General features: G+C 35.0%; 1 long non-coding RNA gene across 1 annotated transcript in view; it reads right to left on the bottom strand.

Annotated features, from left to right (window-relative positions):
* The window catches only part of LOC135322119 (uncharacterized), a 620,983-nt gene that overhangs the window by 446,642 nt on the left and 151,228 nt on the right, over positions 1-23,113 (bottom strand). The window contains exon 2 of the long non-coding RNA XR_010382437.1: positions 21,363-21,470. This is a non-coding gene — a long non-coding RNA (uncharacterized LOC135322119). The remainder of the gene's footprint in view (positions 1-21,362; positions 21,471-23,113) is intronic.

Genomic DNA, 23,113 nt, shown 5'->3' with positions numbered 1-23,113 from the left:
AGGAGGTCTGTCAAGTCAGTTTGTGTGGGGGCTGCAGAAACTCAGGGATGGTCATTTATTCCAAGGGTACAAGGAAGAAGGCACAATGAAATGACCTGGTGACAAAGTCAGGGATGGAGTGTTGATTCACTGTAGCTATCAATCAAACCTATCTGTAGACTGGTCCCATGATTTTATCTGGATTCTAGCTTAGAGAGAGAAATATCTCTAAGTTAGTATCTCTCTACAAGGGTTTTTTAATATTGTAGATTGATGAACAAGAGCACTATGGAAACTGAAACAATCTAACAAAGAGGAAAGAGACCTTCTTTCCCAATTCATCAAGGACCTTGCACAATTTGGGTACTTCAAGGCCTGTAGTGCATCAGTTGCAGTACCTGATCCAACAGTAACAGGACCCCTTGAGACCCTGGAATCTGGTAGAAAAGCAGCAAACCTAGACAGTAGGACAGTAATGCCAGGCTGAAGACTCTGCCTTTGCCTGGCATGTAAAGAAATAATAACATTCTGGCTATCATGGCTATTACTATAACTCCATCTCCAGCCCCAAGTTGGTGAAGTCTGGCAAAACTGGGACATTTTCCAGTGCGCTTCAAGTTTGGTATTATACCCATTGTCAAGTCTCCCTTTCTGTACTCACTCTAATCTTCCCCCCACCCCACAAAAAAGGAATAGAAAAAAAAGTGAAGCAGTTGAGGGTTTCCATTTTTAATTTGGGCAGTTTATGTTTATGTGGCTAATTAAATTTCTAGCCATTCATTTAAAGTAACCCAGACGAGGTTGTACAGTTGTTTATCATCATAGAATCTTGTTTTTTAAAAAGCCAGGCATTCACAGTCTATTTTCCTCAGCAAAAAGTCTGAATTACCAAGAAACTGAGTGCCTTGCAAAGTACTTTACTAGTGAGAAGATATAACCCATGCTTTTCTGATCGTCATCCAGCAAGCTGTCAACTAAACAATACAGCTTTTCCAAACAATTATTTTTAAGCAGGAGCTGAAATCTCAGCAATTAGCGCTTCTTGGTGAGATACTGTTTGTTAACTTTGAGGGTGCAACCTCTGGTAATTTATTAACTTACATTACATTTATGTTTACAGTATCACTCATCTGCTCTTAACAAATCTTGCCCGTGAAGGATATAAGAGCACAAGTAACTTCAGGCAGCCTTCAGATTTCTCCTGCCTTATGTTTTATTCAGTCAATCAACTTGGCTGCCATTCTATATTCCTAAAATACAAGATGTACAGCAACCTTGCAGACAGCTAGAAAGGGTGCACACGCCCTCTAAGCCCCAGGGTGTATCAGGGAGGGATTGACTCAAACCAACAAGTCTCATATCCTTTAAGCCCTTTAAAGTCATAGGATGACATATCTCCTAGTGTCAGGAGCCCTTAGAACATGCTGAATTAGCAGTACAACTTAATGAGGATTAGGCTAACTTGACAGAAGATGTAGGACACCTTCTCCACACCTCCTCACTTTAGTTTCAATCTGATATCCAGTAGCTAAAGGTGAAGGAATGAGTGACCTTTACCAGCAACTTTGAGTCTCTGGGTTGATAGAGCAAAATTGCTCTTTCTCAGATGTCAGAGTAACCACAATGCATGATGTTGATAGGGGTCAAACTGCCCAAGATATATATTTTCATTCACCTCCTTAGAGATTCAACTTGACAAAACTGTAATAGCTTATTGAGTTTCAAATGACAATGACATACTGGGTATTTTCAAGCACTTTTATTTTTCTTACTTCCTGTGCCTGGTTAGAAAAGAAACTCATCCCACAAAATTATAATCCTGCAACATTTCAAAATAATTTTTTCATTGCATGTAATTTTATAATACAGTTGTCCACCTCCCTGTATGTGTATACACTAGTATATTAAAGCCAACAAATGTATAAAGTTTAAAGTTGCTTTTCCACAAGTTTAACTAGATCTATCTGGAGCTCTTTCTGTATAAACAAGCAACATGAATCTAGATCAAGAGCCAGCAGACTTTCTGTAAAGGACCAGAGCGTAGTTTCAGCTTTGCAGGCTGTAAGTTCTCTGTTGCAACTACTTCACTCTGCCCTTGTGGCACAAAAGCAGCCAGAGACATTATATAAACAAGTACATGTGACTTTGTTCCAGTACAACTTTATTTGTGGGCACTAAAATTTGATTGTATATAACATTCATGAAATATTCTTCTGTTGATTTTTTTCAATCATTTAAAAATGTAAAAACCATTCTTAGCTCATAGACCATATGAAAACAGGGGGTGGGCCAGGTTTGGTCCAAAGACATAGTCTAGCTAACAAGTTGTAAAAAGATACTCTGAATCTTCATCTTGTTGTTCAAATTCTAGAAGCTTTAGATAGCATTTAATAATACTGACATTTATCAAATGTAATAAACTCAGTATTTACAAAAGTTTTTAACCTACTGACTCCTAGGGCCTGGAAAAATACTAGGTATGTCTCAACTTTAATGTGCGCATGAATCACTCAGAGATCTTGTTAAAATGCAGATTCTCATCCAATAAATCTGGGGTGGGACCCAGATCCTACATTTCTAACAAGTTTTCAAGTGATGTCCATGCTTTTGATCCACAATGCACACTTTGGGTGGCAAAGCTTAGAACGTAACAAAATTTAACTAAATATTCTAAGGTAAGGCAATTCCATCAAACCACAGTTATTTACTGAGGATCTACTATATGTCCATTTCTGTGCTAGGTGCCAGGAGAGACTCAGAAAAATATAGAGAATATAATTCTTTCTCACAGGGAACTTACAATCAAGATAAGCACAAATGAACAAGAATAAATAAAAAGAGCTAAATTAAGGAGACTAAGTGATAAGGGAGTTCAGAGAAACAGAATGATGAATGAAATCCAACAGACTACAAGAGAATAGATAAGCCTTTACCTAAACCACAAAGAACAAACAGTAAAAGAGAAAGGGAAACCTTAAGACAACATTAGTAAAGATATGAAACCAGAAATGCAGTGTTGGCTCTAGAAAGTCTGGCAAGGAAGTAGTTGCAGGAAGCCACTTGTTGGAAGGAGTGACATCTGATATTATTACTTAGATTATATGTTTATTTTGTGTGGCTTGGGAAACTGTTAATGGAAATGGAAAGGAAATTTGCCAAACCAAGATATGTCTTGGAGCCACTCTGTACCTCGTAAGAAACCTTTTAAAGGTTTGGCTTCTTTCAAAAAGTGTTCCTTTAGGAATACAATTAGTTATCCTATATTACTATAGTTGAGTTGGAGCAGAAGCCAATAGCTTCAGCAGCTTACGGTGGGAAATGACGCATTTCAAGTTTTCAGTGCTAAGTATATTTATCAGGGCTGCCTTTCCTAATAAGCAGGGATTTAAGTATTACCTTCTGTCACTTAAGCAAATTTTTGCCTGAAATCCCACTGTTAGAAACTGCTTATTTTAGATTAAGACCACATTTTTCCAACTTGGGACTACATGGCAGCATGCACAGTATGGAAATTCATAGGGAAAAAAACAGTGTATCTTCTGGAGGGTCAATTTCATTGATGTGGTGAAGATAAAAGTTAAACAATTTAATTGTAACCCAAAAATGTTATTTTATACTAAACAAACATTGGCATATTATGAATTAGAATGCAATACCCACATGATTTCTTTTCAAGTGATTAATCAAATTATTTCAAAGAAATATGGGGCTTGAGCCTAGAGCTCTGGGCTCCACTTTGAGAGGGTATGAGAGTGTAAGTTCATTTTCCTCAGTCTTAAGTAGTTCTTTCGTGAAAGCCTTTGAAAAGATTTGGATTGATGTCCACCTATGAATACTATACAGCAGTTAAAAATGAGGCACTAGAATACACATAACAATTTGGCTGGATCTTAAAAACATTCTACAAGTGAAAAAGGTATGAAGACAAATGAGATCTAGTACATAGTATACCATTTACATAAATTAAAATACTTGCAAATAAAACAAAAATACATACTCTACAAGAATACAAAGAAAAAGGTAACACATTAAATACATTAGAGTGGCTACTGTTGAAGTACGGGAAATGGGACTAGAAAAAGACTAAACAAGTAAGTAAATAAGAGAGAACTTGCATATGTAATAAATTATTATAATTAAATCAAACCTCTGAACTTAAGATTCAGAAGACTAATGGGTTAAGTCATCACCAACAATAAAGCTTTTCTTTATAAATGAAGGTATCTTCCAATATCTGACATTAAATCTTTGTTAACAGCCCACTTAAAGAGGTCAAGGAAGGAACTTGGCAATATCAGTTTGTAGGAGGAAGACAGTTTTCAGACTTTCTAGGGGGAAGACAGTTTTCAGACTTTGACCTGTTTGCCCCTCGATCCAATCTCTTAACCACTGAGAGTGGCGTAAGGTCAGGACTCAGCACGGTAGAGATAACGACCCAGTGTAGGGAGAGGCTTTACTGAAAAGGGAGAGGAGAGAAGGGAGGTGGGGGAGATACCGGAAGGCACTGAAGAAAACTGCACCTTTCACAACCTAGTCCTTAGCCAGTCTTTAAAGTTTATGATTGTTTTTTAAGTTCAGCTATAATTTATCTGCAGCTCCTTATGAACAACTAAACAGCATTATTTTTCCTCCTGCCATTTAATTGAGAAAATAGGGTTTGTTGTTGTTGTTGTTGTTTTCATAGGGACCTTTTAAGAACGTTCTTGGGCCCACCACTAGAAGTTCCAAGTGCCTGGCCTACAGTTTTGTTGTTTGACTCCTTAAGAAGCCTTGAAAAATAGCTTACTATCTATAGTTTAGTTCATTACAATTCTTTTTTTTTTTTCTAAAGGAAAATTACACTTACTTATTAAGATATGGGAAGGATCAAAAAGTTAGTGTCTGTATGGTGCTTTGACAAGAAGCACCATGTAAGTGTCAAGGAATCACTGCAGAGAGCTCCCGTTGCATTTTCTTATTTTCACTTTTTATGACAAACCTCATCCCTTGGCTTGGAATTTGAGTTTCTTGATGTTGATGATAATCACTTCTGCAGATCTACCTAAATGACTATAAGGAGGTCTCTCTTCAGTTTTGGGGGAGACTTAATAGTGTTTTCTATGCTTTTATGTCGCTTTGGTCACAAGGCAAGGGCATGCAATTCAGCAGAGCACTTAACTGGTAAGGGAGGCACAAGTTACATTATAAAATTCAGTTTGTGGGTTTCTGCTTTGTTTATCCATGTTAGTAATCATATAACTTGGTCAGTATAAAGAATATTTTATGGAAATCTCTCCAGCATGTTCATCAAAGAATTTTGGGTTGTATGCATTTTCTCTTTCATTGTTGTAGTTTTGGTTTTGCTTTTAACTTAGCACCATTTGATACCCAAAATGCCATGTGTGTTTTTGCACTTCTTTTAAAAAAAAAATTATAGCCTAGAATAAATGGTATGGAACTACTGAAGATTCAAATACTGCTAAAAAATATGTGATTTAGAAAGTCTAACTTTCTAAACTTGGAAGACAATCTCCAGTAATGAACAAAAAAAGGTAGTAAAATAGTTTTTTCAAATTGCTTAGTTTTTAACACTAAAATCTATAAAAATACATTCACTGATATTTCTATCCTAGAAAGATACAATAAACATTTAAAATTCTTTAACTGATTATAATACTTTCATCATAGTGTATCTATGATTAACTTAAGGAAAACAGACTTCTTAAAGAAATGGATTAAAGGCCAGCATATACTTGAAAAAATAAAGTTCTATTTTTTAATAACATACATGGCCAAAAATAATTCTTTATGGATTGAATTACATAGAATATTAACATTCAATATTTCACAAGGGGAAAAAATGGCAAGTAGATTTTGAATTGACATTTCTGAAGCATGTGTCATTTCTGTCAAATGTGAAGTGAACAGGGCAAATCATAATTAAAGTTTCACATTTGGCTAATCTGAGAACATCATTTTGAAACAACAAATCAGTCAATAATCTGTCTATCTCCTGTTTCCCCAAAATTTTGTACTTCTCAACATCACAAATGCTCCAAGTTGAGCAGAGTGGTAAGCTACTGGACTGACTAACATTTATGCATTAAACATCTACACATATGAAATAATTCTCCCATTATTTCTTTAGTGATTCAACCTTTCATGTCAATTTGCTTTCCTTAATTGCTTTTTTGTTTAGCTTCTGAGACTTTTCAAAGCTATTCATAGCATGAAGCAACATTTAAAGATGTTTGTCATCTTAAATAGCTCCTTTTTTCACTTGTTTAACACTTAGAAGCTGAAAGAAATTTCAACATATTAACTAAACACTGTGGTTTTAATAGATTTAATTAAAAGGGATATTGCTTGGGGACTTAACCACTCAGTCACCCATTCATCCAAACATCCAACAAAAAATTTTGACCACTTATATGACATTATACTAAGACAATAAAACATGATTCCTACCCTTAAGGATTTCCAAATCTAGTAGAAAAAAATATGTTACCAATAATTACAATGAAGTCTGTGAAATACTGTAATAGATTTGCAAATAGAAGAGGAAATAGGAATGAAAATTCTACCAGTGTTGGAAGGAATGCTCAAGAGGTTTTTAGATGCAATAACAACCTATGTATGTAGTGGCTTTTTTCCCTAGGATATAGACTGTGTTTTTCATCCTATCACTTAAGATTCAACTCTGACTTTAGATAATAAGATTCTAGAAGAGAAGATTAAAAAGACAGTTGTAGCACTTCAAAAAGAGCCCTCTCATAGAGATTACTGAAACTGATCATTCAATTTTACCTTTTTGATGGTCCAAAATAGTTTTTTCCATTAATTTGAAGATAAATAAAACAGCCCCTACTTCAAGAACTTCACAGTTTAGCTGGATAGAGATTCTTGTACAACTAATCATAATTTAATTCTAAATGCAAATAAATATAAAAGCGCAAGGAAGAAAGATGATACTTTTTTCAGGATAAAAAGGCAAATGTATGTATTCTGGTAAATAGATTTCATCATGAGGAAAAACATAAGATGAACTTGGAAAAGCAGAAAGGAGGCAGATACAGGATCTTGCATGCCAAGGTAAGAGATTTCTACTTTATTCCATAATCATCTAGAAGTAAAAATTTTAATTACTGGAGTGATGTCATGATATGTTTTTAAAAGATAATTTAGGTAGTACATAGAGGATAAATTGAAGAATTAAGAGATCAGTGTACAAAAGCACAATAAGGAAGCTCTTGTGATGAGGAACTGAACCAGACTAATGACAGTGAGCATGGAGGAGTAAAGAATTTAAGAAACATTCCTAAAGGGGTTAGGGTGTCTGATAGGGTTTAAACAGGTTGATGTGTCTTTTAAAATCAGGGATGGGGTAACTCAGGTAGACTAGAAGTCCTGCAGGAAAGCATTCCCAGTTCCCCATGGAGCAGGAATCATTCTAGGCAAAGCAGGAATACTGGGAATATGGTCTACAGAAATGGCCAGTACGTCATGGTTTTGAAAAAACATAGGAAAAACGATGAAAGTAACAACCACTTTCCCAAATGCTTACGATACTATGCTAACTGCCTCATATACATATCTCATAAAATCCTTATAACAACAATGAAGAAGAAATAATTCCCCCTCATTTTACAGAGAAGGAAATCTATGCACAGACAAATTAAATGACCTGCTAAAATGCCATGGCTAGCACACAGCAGAGCTGAATTTGAAGACCTAGATTTGCCTGACTGTAAAGCAGGGGTTGGCCCATGGACCAAATCTGGCCTACCACCTGTTTTTGTAAACAAATTTTTATAGGAGAATAGCCATGCTCATTCATTTACATACAGTCTATCTATGCTTTCATACTACTTAAGCAGAGTTGAATAGTTGCAAGAAAAACCATATGGCCACAAAGCCTAAAATATTTACCATCTGGCCCTTTACATAAAAAGTTTGCCCACCTCTGCTCTAAAATCCTCACTCATAACCATTAAACAAACATATATGTATTGAGTATCTGCTATGTTCCAGGCAATGAGCCAGACATTATTCCTTACAGCCATCCAGAAAAGTTATAGAAGTAACAACAATAGGAATGCTCTTGAATCTAAAACCATTGACATGTAATAAACTGCCCATCTTGACACTCCTCATCTTCAATGGCACTGCAGGCAAATCAGGCCATAAATAAAAGAGAGAGCCGTGGTTTCACTATTGCTGTTTCTGTACTTGATCCAAGATATGTGGTAAGCCCTTGAGATTTGTAAGAAATGCCACCCAAATCCTTCATAGACCCTCAAACTGTCAAATATAGCTATGGCAAAAATTAGACTGCATCAAGTATAATTGAACATTTTAAATAACATCCACAGATCAATCCTCATTCTATAAATACAAGGTTACCAATGCATTCTGTAAGTAAAATAAATTAACAAATTGTATCCTTTTTAATAGGATATTAAAATGGGACTTCAATTTCAGTAGAAGTACCAGTATTTAGCAAAGCAAGTATGAGTAGACTATACTAAGGGGAATTTACAAGGAAATGCTCAGAGCCTGTTTCCTGACTCTTGTGCCCTTTTAACATGAGCACTTAATGCACTCTAGGAAAAAGGAGCAAGAGAGGGAAGTGGAGGAGAGGGGCTTTTGAGGTGGAAAATTCTTTGGAGATGGCTGTGTTTTGAGCCCCAACCTCTTGTCTCATCACAAGGAGTTGCCACTAGGAAGGATCTAAAGGGAGGATCTAAAAATGACTTGAGGGAGAGTCAAATCTGAGCAGTGATCAACCTGAGAGACCACAAAAATAATCTCTTAAGTCACAAGTACTAGTTCAGTACAAGTAAGAAAATTCTTGCCCTCAGTTCAGTTGCTGTGCAACTAGTTACCCTAAATTTAGTGACATAACACAACAGTAACTTTATTAAGCTCACAGATTCTGTCAGACAGGGCACAGTAGGGATAGCTTATTTCTGCTCCATGTTATCTGGACCCTCAGCTGGGAAGATTCAAATAACAAGGTGTTTCAAACATCACGTCTCTTGACCAAGATAGTCACAAACCTACCAGGATCCTAAGGCATTGCGTACTTACCCTACCCCTGAATAAGAAGAGTAGTAAAGAATTAGTAGTCACATTTCGAAACCACTACAACCCTCCTTTCCTCTCCTCTCTCTCCATGCACCCCTCCCAGAGGGGCGTGAAACTTTATTTACTCAGCTGGCATAGAAGTGGGAAAAGAGAGACAAGGGCTGCCTTCCTCTGCTGTTGTAGATGACTTGCTCACAGACATGCAGATGGTCTGACTAGAGGACTGCAAAAGCTTGACTTAAAACAAGTTCAAAGTTTTGATGATTAGCAAAGGCAGGGCATTCTAATTTCTGAAGTAAGTGTAACTTAAAACTGCCTATTATCCTACGTATACAAGAAAAGCTAGGGAACATCACTAAGCTTTCATATAGAAATAAAATTTATGGGGCAATGAGAGAACAACGAAGTCATGCTTTGATCATACTGTACAGTTAGGTTTTTCATCAAATTGGTTACATACAGCATTACTATGGTAATATTAACCATAAACTTACACAAAATTACAAAACTGGACTGGTGGTGATATATTAAAATAGTTGCTGTTTACTGCATGAAGTCTGTAAACGGAGACCACACTGAAATACATCTATCTTTGTAGCAAGATGAAATAAGGAGATCAAAGTTCAGCAAGACCCTCTGACCTTATGGGGAGTCACTGGCGTCAATACTGGTAAAGAAGTGATGAAGCAAATGATACAGACGTTAAAAGAAACTTCTGAAGCAGAGTGTGAAGGACCAGCCAAAGGAGCACGAGCAGATGAAAAGAACATGATGACTGACAACTTTATTTCCCTGTATATGTCTCTGTGACCCAGTGGAGGTTCTGAATGGAGGAGTGACATAAAATGATTTATGTTTTAGAATTTTTATCGTGATTGCTGTGTGGAGGGGTAGGGGTGTGTGTGTGTGTGTGTGTGTGTGTGTGTGTGTGTGTGTTGGGGCTGTGGTGGACAAGATGTAGAGGTAAGCAAAAGTCAAAAAAGTTAAGAAGCTTTGAGAATGGTTCAGGAAAAATATAATGTTAGTTGGGACTAGGGTAGTAGCAATGGGCATAGTGAGAAGAGATAACAAGGAAAATGTTGTGAAATGGGCAGAATGTGGATATATGTTGGAGAGAAAGCTAAAGGACATGCTGATTGAGGAGATGAATTACAGTGTGATGTTTGTGGCACTCCTAAAGAAAAAATTCGATGGGGGATGAACAACAGGTGTTACTTTCCAACGGGTGAGATGAGTCTAACTAAGCATTAGCACATGTGAAAATTTTTATAGGGTAGTTTAGTTAATAATATTTATAGCAATTAATACTTTAATAGTAATTTTGTAGGTTAAAGCACTATTCCATAAATCCTTTCACTTGGTCTCCGAAATAATTCTGACTATGCTCATTAAAGTGAAGCCAAATAAATAAATTTTAGTCTTTGATAGAGAACACAGAGGCAGAGAAGGAACTAGACAGTTTTGCTTTCTCTCTGCCCTCTTGACATTATATTATCTTCCCTGAGTTTGAATCTATCTCTTTCTTATTTTTCAGCTTGCTCCAAACATAGCTTTCAGGACATCTGTAGTCATTAGCATTTCTCACAAAGTCTTTCTGGACTTCAGCTTTGACCTTGTTCTTCAGATATGTGCCACTCTTTTGTGTTTGTCCTTGGCATGTGCCTCTTTTATACATGATCTTTTTATGTCTGAGCTCAAAGAGCTCTCTATACAGACACATTGATCTCTTTCAATGTTTCCTCAACTTCCTTCTTGAGATCATCTATGATTGTACAGTAAAAGAAAAATCTTATTTTAGAACTCTTCATATCTATTTATTATATTTTCCCCTACACCTTCCAATATTTTCTCCAAGTTTTTGGAAATTTCTTTCTTAAAGTTGTATTTTTTAGACTTGTTAATTCATCATTGAATTAGGTAAAATATTGTTAACCCTTTTCAGAATTATATTTCTAACAGGGAATTGTTTTTGCTATAAAGGCCTATAATTGGATTTTAGTGATAACTGGTCAACCACTGTCAGAGTTCAATTTTCCTGCTAGTATTGACACAAGAATAAAAATATACATACACACAGAGTTAAAAGCAAAGACTTCAAAGAAATAGAACTCATTTTTCCAAAACACAACTAATCAAGATAACATTTAAATGTCTGTAATATTTCTTCTCCCAAGTTTTCTTTCAATATAACAAGGTTCTTTTTTTTTTTAATATAAACCGTATTGAAATGAGTGTTCTACCACAAGCAGAGTATTAACAAGAGTGTCTGCCCTTAGATTTCAATCTCATTTCAACTAAAGTCAACTAAAGTCAATATTTAATTTTTAAAGTTTTCTCGTTATCATTTACCCCAAAACTCCAGGAAATCCTGTGACCAGTGTTAATGATGATGTGCTCCAAATTGCATTATACATCTTCATTTCCTTTACCTTCAACTCAAATAAACTACTTAAAACATCTTCATTCCTAGGTGATGTGTTGACAGTTTTACCTCTTACATTTTGGGGTTTTTTCTCTTTCTCTTTTTAGATTTTAATTCTTTCCTATGCTCTGGAAGAATTACATGTGTTAATACTCATCTTTTACCCACTGATAAAAAATTTTCTAATTGACCCTTTGAGTTCAAAAACTTAAGATGTCAAACCAATAAACCAACTGAGATGCAGTAATTTTTTATTTTCCTTTTTATTTTCTTGAAAGTACAGAAAAGATAGTTGTCAGTTTCTATACTTTCCTCAAACAGAGCTCCAAAAGAAAGCAATGTCACCTAAAACATGTCTAATTTTCAACAGCACAATTTAATATGCTCTATGTAGACATACATGTGTATATATACATATATCTAGTTTATTGAAGATTTGAGTTTCCAATATCTAGTAGTAAATCATTTTTGACAGGTTTTTCTTCCACTTATTTTAAGATACAGTAAAAATAATATGACAAATAAACTAAATGATTATTTTAAAAATACCTTCTACTTTCACAGTTGCCTTGAAAATGGGCAGGTTATATAGATAGGTAAAATTTAATAACCAATAACCTAGGATTTCTGTTCTGTTTCTGAACTACAACTGCCATAAAAATATACTTTTCCACTTATGGTTACTGTGAGTAATCGATTATAAATGACAAAGAGGAAAATGGACATACTCCCTGGCCAAACATTTTCATCACTGACAACAATAGAAATGTTGCTCCCAATAAGCCCTTGGGTATTGCTAGTACTCCACACCCAAAAGTAACTGCTCATAGATGGGGCTCGCCGGGCAGAAAATCCTCTAGGACTTCTTTTTTTCTTTTTTCTTAAATGATGATTACATAAAAATAGTTCAAATATTCCTCAGTAAATCGTTTGTAAAAGACCAGGTATCTTTCCTGTTCGGAAAAACTACCTGACAGGTAACAAGCTGCTGATCGAAGGAAAAAGATAAAGAAAGTAGCCTCCTGTAGAAGTTTATGGTGTAAACTCTTTGGGGCTAGTAACTGTCCTAAAAAGGTGGCACCTTAGACTTATTTGTGATAGCATTCTATAGGCAATAGGTAGCCACTTGATAATCTAATTTCCATACACAGTTTTTAAACTGAACCCACTCATTATCTCTTACACAGGAGAGAGCTGCAGTTGGGGGAGAATTATACTCTCAAAATTTGCAAGGTGAGCTTCCAGCAAGTTCTCTACCTGGAGCCTTCCTCTGCTAACTTGACCATAACACCTTGGTGACCTGCACTACCTTTTTTTTAAATTGAAGTACAGTTCACTTACAATATTATATTAGTTTGGGGTATACAACAGAGATTCAGTATTTTTATAGATTATATGCCATATACGGTTATTGTAAAATATTAGCTAAATTCCCTGTACTGTACCTCATATCTTTGTAACTCATGTATTTTATAACTCATAGTTTGTACTTCTTAGTCCCCTTCACTTATCTTGCCCCTTTCCCACCTCTTTCCCCAGGAACCACTAGTTCGTTCTCAGTGTCTATGAGTCTTTCTGTTTTTGTTATATTTGTTCATTTGTTTTATTTTTTTTAGATTCCACATATAAATGAAAACATACAGAAGTTACCTTCATCCATCTGACTTATTTCACTAATACCCTCTAGGACTACCCATGTTGTCACAAATGGAAATTTTTTATCCATTTTTATGTTCCACTGTAAATATCTTTTAAAGACTCAAATAGTGAGAACAAGAACAATGAGGGCCATGTTATTTCTCGTCTAAATTACAATAAGATGTAGGTTTAAGATGCAAGATGAAGGCTTGGAGTAGAAATGTTGCCTGTGCCTGACTGTATTTCTTCCACAAAATCTTTTTGTTCAGGACCTCTTTATACTCTTATGAACTATTGAGAACCCCAAAGAAATTTTGCTTACTTTGGGTTATATCTGTGGATATTTACTGTGTTCAAAATTAAAACAGATTATTTTAAAATATTTATTAACTTATTAAAATTATAATAAATCCATTGCATATCAACAAAAATTACATATTTTATGAAAAATAACTATTTTCTGAAAAAAACTAGTCAGTAGAGTGTGTTGATTTATTTTGCAAATCTATTCAATGTCTGGCTTAATAAAAGACAGTTATATCTTTACACTTGCTTCTTCATTCCATCAGTTATAATATCCAACTCTACCATATACTCATGAGAGAATGAGAGTGAAAAAAGGTATTTAAGATATAAGCAGGATTATAAAGACAAGTTTCACCTCACAAACCCCCTACATGGATCTCTAGGATTCTCAAGTGTCACTGCAACACACTCTAAGAACCACTACTCTACACCATGTTCAGAACCATGGAAAAAAGATTGAGAATTCAAATTGCCTGTGGAAGAACAAGGAAGCCAGAGAAAAAGTATCTCTTTAGTTGAAGGGTACATGGGAGAAATTTTTGAACACCTATAGAAACAAAAGTTGACAGATAACATAATTATTTTAAGTAGCTAATAGTGTGGAGCACAAAGGACCTTAAATTGAACTTCACTTAACAGTGGAAACTTGCTTCAAATTAACAAACACAAGGTTCCACAAGTTTATTGGGAAACCAATGATTCAAGTTGTAAAACACAAGAACACCTAAGTTACAGGGGCCCATAGAGGTTATCTTTTATCATTTTTAATTCTTTCATTTTAATTATAATAATTTGGGACCCATCAGACTAGAGGCTTTAATAAGACAACTGAATTCAATTTTCCCGGATCCCAATTAACCATTCTTTACTCTTCACTATGCTACAGAACTGAAAAATAACATTTCAAATAAGCCCAGCACTGGGTAATCTAATTGTTATTAACATTTGGAAGAGGATATTAGTGATTTCTTTGAATATTTAATGAAATCTAAGAATCCATTCCCCAGAAAAATATACAAAGGCACATACACATAGGTCCCTGAAGTCCAAGCATGAATTACCTAGGGCTCAGTGTATCCCGTTAAGAACCTCCAGGCCAGTTTAAAAACACACACACAATTCTGGGATCCATACATCTGAGAAGTGAAAAACTGGAGGGCAGAATATAATAAAAGTTACAGGAGTTAACGTTATTTACATTATTTATTTAACAGACCAAATTTTATTAATTTGATACAGACTAACATAGTATCAAATAAGAATAAACCTCTTCCAGAATAGGGTTCATTCATTCATTCACAAATATTTTAAATGCCTACTGAAAGCCAGGCATTTTGCTAGGTCCTGAGGATAAAAGGTGAGTATAACTGACATATTCTGTACAATAATGGAGACTAGTGAGAGAGATAGACATTAAATAACCACACAACATACATCAAGAATAAAAATATTAAGCCTTCCCCACATGAACTCTCAGCTTCTCCCAAGTTACAATCTAAGAACCTCCTCAAACACCATCCACCCCCAATGTCAGAAGATGGTTAAAGCATCATTTTAATCACTATTTGGTCAGTGACACAAAAAGAGTGAACATCTTTTTTCTTTCAAATAGAATAATTTATTTTGTCATATAGGTCCTTCTTTGAAATGCTTCCATCAAGACAGGCTATGGCTGCCTCCTCCTTCATGATAAAAACCAGAAGAAGTTTTGGGGTGGACAACTCAAGTCTCATGTAGAAGAAGCTAATTTCCCTGATTCTTAGATTGGTGTCTCCCTGCCTCATCTTGTTAGTAGTGGTGAGGTCTTAAAGACCAAGATCAGGATGTGAATCTATAATAATGCTGCCCAAGAGAACATTCTATGATGACGAAAGTGCCAAGTACAGTAGCTACTAGACGTATGTGTCTATTAAGCATTTTAAATGTGACCAGTATGGCTGAGAAATTGAATTTAAATTTTTTAATTTAACATTTTTATTTTATTAATTAAAACATTAAATAGCCACATCTGGGTAGTGGCTATCATACTGCACAGCACAGAGAAAGAAGAACACAAAGGCCTGCCTTCAGTCTGTTTTAGGCTATAGACATAAAAGGAGTCCTCTTGGATCACAATGTTAACTTTCCAGTTCACCAAATCTATATTCACTTTTACAATGGAACATTCACTAAGACAGATTATAAAACAATCCACAACGAATTTTAAAAATTGAAATAATACAAAATATATTATCTGACCATTTCAGAATTAAACTTGTAATCAGCAATAGAAAAATATTTGGAAAATATCTAAATATTTATAAATTAAATAATATACTACTAAATAACTCATGGGTCACAGAAGAATTTGAAAATGCTTTTAATTGAATAAAAATGAAAACACAGTATATTCAAGTTTGTAAGATACAGCTAAAGGTGGCTTAGAGGGAAATGTATAGCATTAGATGCTTATACTAGAAAATAAGATTTTTTGATCAACAAGCTAAGCTTCTACTTTAAGAAGATAGGGGGGCAAAAAAGAGGAAACTAATCCCAAAGCATAGAAGAGAAAGGAAATAATAAAGAACAAAAGTCACTTCACTTGCAAACAAAAAAAGAGAGAAAATAAACAACACCAAAAATCTATTACACCTCCACACCCCTCCCCCTAAACACAATTCCTTGTGAAAAGTGTGTATCATCTTTAAGCATGTCTCAGATATAACTTTCTCTATGCCATCCAAAGGAGACTATGGCCCTTCCCTAAAAGTAGTTTTAAAGTGGTAATGTTCTTCTCTCCAAGATGATATGGGTAAAGACTGGCTTCATCCCCCACAGGTAAATAAAGGGATTATGCCCCTCTGAAAATTCACTTCCTGACATTGAATCAATGGCTCATAGTTTATTCTCTCCTTTGACTTAATAGATGTCAAAGAAATACATTTAATCACTTTCTCAGAAACTATTCTGAGTTATCAAGTGAAGAATTGATAGACTGTGATCAAATCCCTAGTGTAAGAAGCACACCTTAGTGTTAAATTTGAAATTCAACAATGATAAACTATGATGTCCCTGTGTTTGGTCATTTCAAAAGGTGTATATTACAGCTATTAAAAATGATTAAAGAAGACAATTTAGGTGACACACCTAAACTTAGCACTTCACAAAGTGGAACGTCTTCTTTCAGGGAACTGCAAAATTGGGCGGAAGGCAGTAAGTTTTTATAGGATAAAGAATAAAAAACAGGAAAGAGAAAAATAGAAAATATCTGACTGACTGGAATCACATAGTCAACCTTGTTTGGGGTGAAAAGGAACAAGAAAGTAATTTAGAGACCCACAGTTGGCCTGGTATTTGTGATTGGACAACTGGATATACTGCATTTCTGGTCAAGCAAAGCATTTACAGGGATATGAAAGTTTTGGTTTGCTTACATGGCACCCTGGGAAAGAGTGACTTCATCTTAGGCCTAGGAAGTTATTTCAACAGCTTCCCACTTTTGATCATCCTCTTGACCAGTCAAAAGATTTGATCAAACATATTGGTCTTAGTATGTCTTTCAGATACCATTGCTTCTCTGAATCTCAGTGCAGTATTCAAAACAGATGATGTTAGCCTCCAGTTTTAGTTATGTTCTATTCTCCTTTGTTGGACAGGATCATTTCCTGACTTATTTGATTCTAGCTGGTTTAAGTCTTGGGGACCTTTGCTCAGGAGAACTCTCCAAACCATGGGCATTGTTTCATTGCTAATAATGATTACTGTCTCCTTAATATGCTGCATTCTCTCAGAAGTTATAAATGCATGTAGGAAGACACTGACAAGCTGACGGATGGTCTCTCTTAGGGTGGAGCAACAAAACATCTTATCAAGTGAGAGAGAAATCCTTTCAAAATTTCCAGAGACCCTCTGGGAAATCTCAAAGTTAGTCTGAGTTCAAAAAGACTGCCTTTAGAATTTGATTTTGAGAAAATGTCAAAAGGTTTGAACATCTGATTAAATAGAATCATAGATCATTATGAAACAATACTTAATTATCTTTTAGCCAAAGTAACAGTGGTAGATTTTAAAGGCAAATACAGGTTACATTGCTGTGAACAAAATTTAACTCTTTTAATTTTGAGAAGACTGGGTTGTTCTAAGTAATCAAAGACCTGATAACAACAACTGTGAAGCACAATGAATTATTTTAGCAAGACAAAACTCAAAATGTTTGCTTTCCAGGTAGACTACCCAAAATGTTAAAAAAACAAACAAACAAAAAACCTGTCACAATCTATTATCAAGAGCAGATCAATAGTTCAAATAAACTTTGTCCTTTTATCAGAGAAAAAGCCAAATTCTAACTTCACACCAGTATACTTTCGTAATAAAATTTTCTTAATTAAATAAATTTATTCTAATCTTGGCCAGCTTGACCACACATAAAATTCCTTTCCCAGGATTCCTTTTCTACAAACCTTCTACAACAATTTTATGTCCATTCTGATTTTGTCAGATGTTTTTCCCTCCTTTTCATTCAGGAACAATCAGGTGTTTCACTTTAAGATAAAATTACTCTCTTTTTCCCTTACAAAAACACCTCTTCATACCTAACACCTTTTCTTGCCAAAGACATATGCTATTTTCCTTGCATAAAGATGTCTCCTTTATTACTTCTAGTAGTTTTAATTACATACATTAATTAAATTCTTAACCTTAGAAACCTTAATTCCTAGTAAAAACTAAGAAGTAGGTTGTGGACTGTCTGTTACACTAGCATTAGGTAGAGTGGCAAATTTATAAATACATTCCATAATTCCTGGTAGTATGCTATTCCTCACAGTAAATTTTTCAATATTGCACAAAGCACATTTACGAATAGAACCAAATAGCTTTAGTTCGTCTATAAAAAAGTCCAAATGGATAAACCTATGGTCAGTAATTGCTGTTTCAGTATCTTATTCAGACATGATTTAGATATTTAATAAATATCTATCATTTAACTTATCTCATTCTAACTTTGTTTCAAGCTACCAAAAAGATTTTGGAAACTATTTTTAAGTAGACATACCATAAAGTATAATTATTATTGAAAAGTTCATTTATAAATATTTACCTTGCTTACATCTATTTAATTCACTTGCTCTTAACAATTATGTTTAGGCTAACTATAAAAATTCCGTGAGACATTAAACAGCTAACCATTATCTTAAATTATCTTTCTTGCTGATAAATTTTGTTACAGAGATATCATGAGCTTCTCTGTTTGTTAACCCTAGGCAAAATGAAAGTATTATACTTGATGATAACTCTAAAGACAATGAAACCAACAAACTTAAACTAGCTTTTATTTACCAAAGGTTATCCTAGATCACATGAACTTGAAAAACATTACAGTTAGTTCCTATATTTCTGAGAGCATATTTTGATTTATATAAACGTTCAATTTTCCTTAATTCAAGTAAATAGAGCTCTATATAAATTAATTTGTAATACCATTGCAGGTAGAAAAAAATCACACATTTGTAACATATATATAGACATACATAAACATACAGACTCAAAGATCTTACAACTTTTGTTTTAAAATTTTAGCCATGAGACAGATGCAATAACACAAAACTCACAAGTTTATGAAAGAAAAATACTGTTTCTGGCAGATGAAATAAGTTAAGGTTACTTGCTTAGATGGTTAAAACTTTTACTAATATTTGTGAAGTAGACTTGTAAGATTTTTCTTTTGCCTAGTTACCAAATAGCCTTTCCCTTTTTTTTTTTTTTCCTTTTTTTCCCTTCTGATAAGAATTACCTCCGTAAAGCTTGTGTTTCAAAGAGACCTGAGTTCCTAGAGAAGACTGGGTAGAATATTCACACCTCAAAGGCACAAAGATGTATGCAAGTTCCTCCTAAATCCAGAATTTTTATAATGCCTACAGTCCTTTTGAGATGAATAGTGGAGGTCTGGGGATTGGTTAAAAAGGATAGGTAGGCTTTTTCTGTTCTTGTAAAAACTCAATTTGTAAGACAAATTGGACAAGTTGTCCTCAACTTATAGGACAGTTGTTTCTAATTCCTCAAAGAATTGGACTGTAACCGGAAATGATATTAAGGTGTTGACCCACCCATCCTACTAGATTATCTTCAATTAAGCTAGAAATTTTTTAAGTTCCTATGTTCTAGATTTAAAGCTATTTGTCTTTAGAATGTTATTATTTCCCTCTGGGTACAAAGTTTTATTTTGCCTAGGGGAGAAGGCCTTTAAAGAAGTTTCTATCAGGCTCTGACTATCAGCTTTCAATTTGGCCAGCGTTTGACCATAGAGTCACTCTAAAAAAAAAAAAAAAAAAAAAACTCATTCAAATATCTTCTCAGGCTTCGGTTGGTATAAATAATAAATATTCTTGGCAGTATCAAATGACCTCATGGACTAAAGAGGCATCACCAAAGAGGGTACAAAGATAATATTCTCCCAAGATTCAAAGGCACTCCCAAAAGTAGCAAAAATAAAGAAAGTCCTGACAATTCTCAGACAGCTGGCCACAGCTGGTAGGACCCTAGCCACAAATGGAGTGCAACTCACATTTTTGTCCAGCCAAATCTTTGAGCCCCCAACTTGACAGTTGAGCTGCCTACATTAATGCAAGAACTGACAGCCTGCATGCCCCAGGCAGGGAAAAAGCCAAGCCAAGTTACCAGGACACAAAAAGAGACAAACAAGAAGGCAAAAGCTGTTCCTGAGAGAGAAAGGATCGGCAACTAACGGGCACCCCCTAAAAAATTCACAAGAGTCTAGATTTATAAAAGAAGGGACATCTTGAAGTTTATCTTCCTTTTTCAACCAGGCACTGTAGAGATCCCAGAAAGCTGACTCTGGTTAAAATTTTGTTTCTAGTTTTGCAGTTTTTTCAGCGTGGAAAGGCAATTCAGATAGAAGATTAGGAGCATGTGAGTACTCAGGTAAAGGAAGATAGAGGGGAGTAGGAGTCACATAGTCTTACAGTCTTTTGTTTTAGGTATCTCCAGTGTCTTTAAGTTTTCATAAGCCTTTTGCAATAAATATTTCAATGAAGTTATTTTAGAATCTTCTAAGTAAAATAGGTATCCCATTCTATTTGTTGATTTGGGAACCCTTGCTTTCAAATGCACTTCTTAAATGAACGATCTTGTCTAACTGAAATGTTTTCCATAATGGCCATTGTCATTCTAGGCTGTCCTAGTAAGACTTTACCATTTTTATAAATATTACAGCTTCCGGGACTACAGTACTTAGACATAAAATAAGCAGCTGTGCCAGAAGGTGGTGCACTCAATCCTTTGAAACTTGAGAGTCCCATCTTTTTAGCTAAGCCTTGAGTCTCTTGGAGCCAAATTAATACCTAAGAGGGATGTGCCACTAAATTGAGGATTTTGGTGGTGTTTTCCAGTGTACCTCATTGCATGGAAATTTTCTTGAGGTTGATAAGTGACCTAATGTCTAACCCACTCTGTGACCAACTTAGCAAAAGAGTAAAAGCTTTTAATTGCTTGACCCATGCCAACCAACTTTGCAGCTTTGATTTCTGAGATTCCCGCTAGCAATAGATCTATTCATCCTTTCACAAGATGATTTCTTTAGAATGGCAGATGCCCTGATGACTTATAATAGTCTGACTTAACGCCTAGTTTGATTTTGATTTTGATGGTCAAAAAGTCCTAATTTCTTGTCTTCATTTATTTTCCCAAGTCCCCCAGCAGTTTATGCTATGGACTTACCTTGAGGCTTTGTGAGTCCCTTAACAACTGCCACCTGTTGTAGACTTCCCATACAACTACTCCAGGACCTTTCTGGGACCCCAGGACCCTTCTGGGAATTTTAATAAACCGTGGGACCTTTCCAGAACCCCAGAATCTTTCTGGGAAAAATATATATTTATAAATATTTTTAATAAATTTTTTTTGGATCAGAGAACAGCATGCAAGGGAGCAGAGCTCAAATCCGAGTGTGACTTACCCATGGCCTTAGTAATGATGACAGGAACAGTAAATTCAAACAGCCTCTGCATCTTGTCCCATAGGTCATTAGCTGCCAGTTTCAGATTTCATTCCTCTTTGCCAAAAACTGTTAAAAAAAATGTATTAAATAAAATAATTTAGGTGATACAAACAAATTTTATTTAACACTTCATGAAGTCGACAATCTTAGAGAACTGCAAAACTGAGCAGAAGGCAAGAAACTTTCATAGGGATGAAAAATAAAGAACAAAGAAGAGAAAAATAGAAAACATCTGATTGGCTGGGGCCACACAGTCAACCCTGTTTGGGATGAAAAGGAACAAGGAAGTAAGTACAGAGCCCAGAGTTGCTTTGGGTGTTTGGGGGTTGGCTGACTACAAGTATACTGCATTTCTGGTCAAGCAAAGTATTTACAGGGACATGAAAGTTTTCTAAGTGGTGGTTTGCCATGTAAGGTAATGAAAAAATAACAGTCTAAACAGATGATGGTTTCAGCTGCAGCAATACCATCCACTGGATGCATTCTATTTCAAAGTAATTCAATTTAGTAGATGTTTACTGAGCCTACATTGTATGCAAGGCAAACACTCCAGGGAAAGAATTCATTTTGAATCACAATACTTGAGACAAAATATCACTTAATCTAACCCTTTATTTACAGATAAGGAAACAGAAACAAGTGAATTTAGTGATGTTTTGCAAGAGATCAGCCTTATTTACTAAAATTTGGTGGCAACACCAAAAAGAAAACTAGGCCAAGTGTTCTTATCACTATGCAAGCCTGCCAATATTTTTCACCCTTTCTGGGAAAACTTCCCTGACTGTTCGTGTAAATCTGGTCATTTATCCTTTGTGCCACAACTGGGCCAAGTATATAGATCTATCATTGTAATTAATCATAGTATTACAATTATTTACATCCATTCCCATTTATCTGCTGCAGAAATTAAGAGTATGAGCACTGAAACTCCAATCCCAACTACTGACAAGCTGTATATTACCTGGAGGAAGTATCCTTTCCTCTCCACACTTCAGTTTCCCTAAGTGCAATAGTAGGGGAATATTTGTGCCCAACTCAGAGAGCTATTAATGATATTTAAATGAGAAAATCCATATAAAGCACAGTGCTTGTCACATAGTGAGTGCTAAAACAAATAATTAGCTGTTGTTATTTTTGCTATTATTATTTTTAAAAAGCATTTACTGAGTGCCAACAATATTTCTAGCAACAGAGGTACTTTGGTTGTTCAATAAGCAAAAAAATTTATTGAGTACCTAATATATCCCAAGTGCTATTTCCTAGCATTGGACTTTCAAATTTTCAAATTTTGTAAAATTACAAAAATTAGTAAAATACAGTAATCAGTATGATAATTATAATTGAAATTGATTGAAGTCATAATGGTAACACAAATGAAAGAGTGGCTAATGCAGCTAGGGGCGCAGTGGAAGGTGAAAACGAGCTTCATAGGGAAGGAGAAATTTACTGTAATACCTCACCTTTCTTCTTCATTTCTTTTTATTGTGCCAGGGAAAACTAGTATTTTCCCTATACCTCTGTAAAGGCTGGAGAAAAATCTGAGGCAAAGAAAAGTCACTTGGGCACAGCAGTACATGCTGTCAGCTAATGTATTCAAGTTTGGTAACAAAATACAGAGTAAGATGGGGCAAATTCAATTATTAACATAAGGTCAGGAATATTGTTTATATGGAAAAAAAGCCTAAGTCAGTAAACAAAAGAACGTAAAT

Source organism: Camelus dromedarius, chromosome 1, assembly GCF_036321535.1.
Source record: "Camelus dromedarius isolate mCamDro1 chromosome 1, mCamDro1.pat, whole genome shotgun sequence".
Taxonomy (NCBI): domain Eukaryota; kingdom Metazoa; phylum Chordata; class Mammalia; order Artiodactyla; family Camelidae; genus Camelus; species Camelus dromedarius.
The sequence above is the reverse complement of the archived record's forward strand: the minus strand, read 5'-3'. Positions and strand labels throughout refer to the sequence as shown.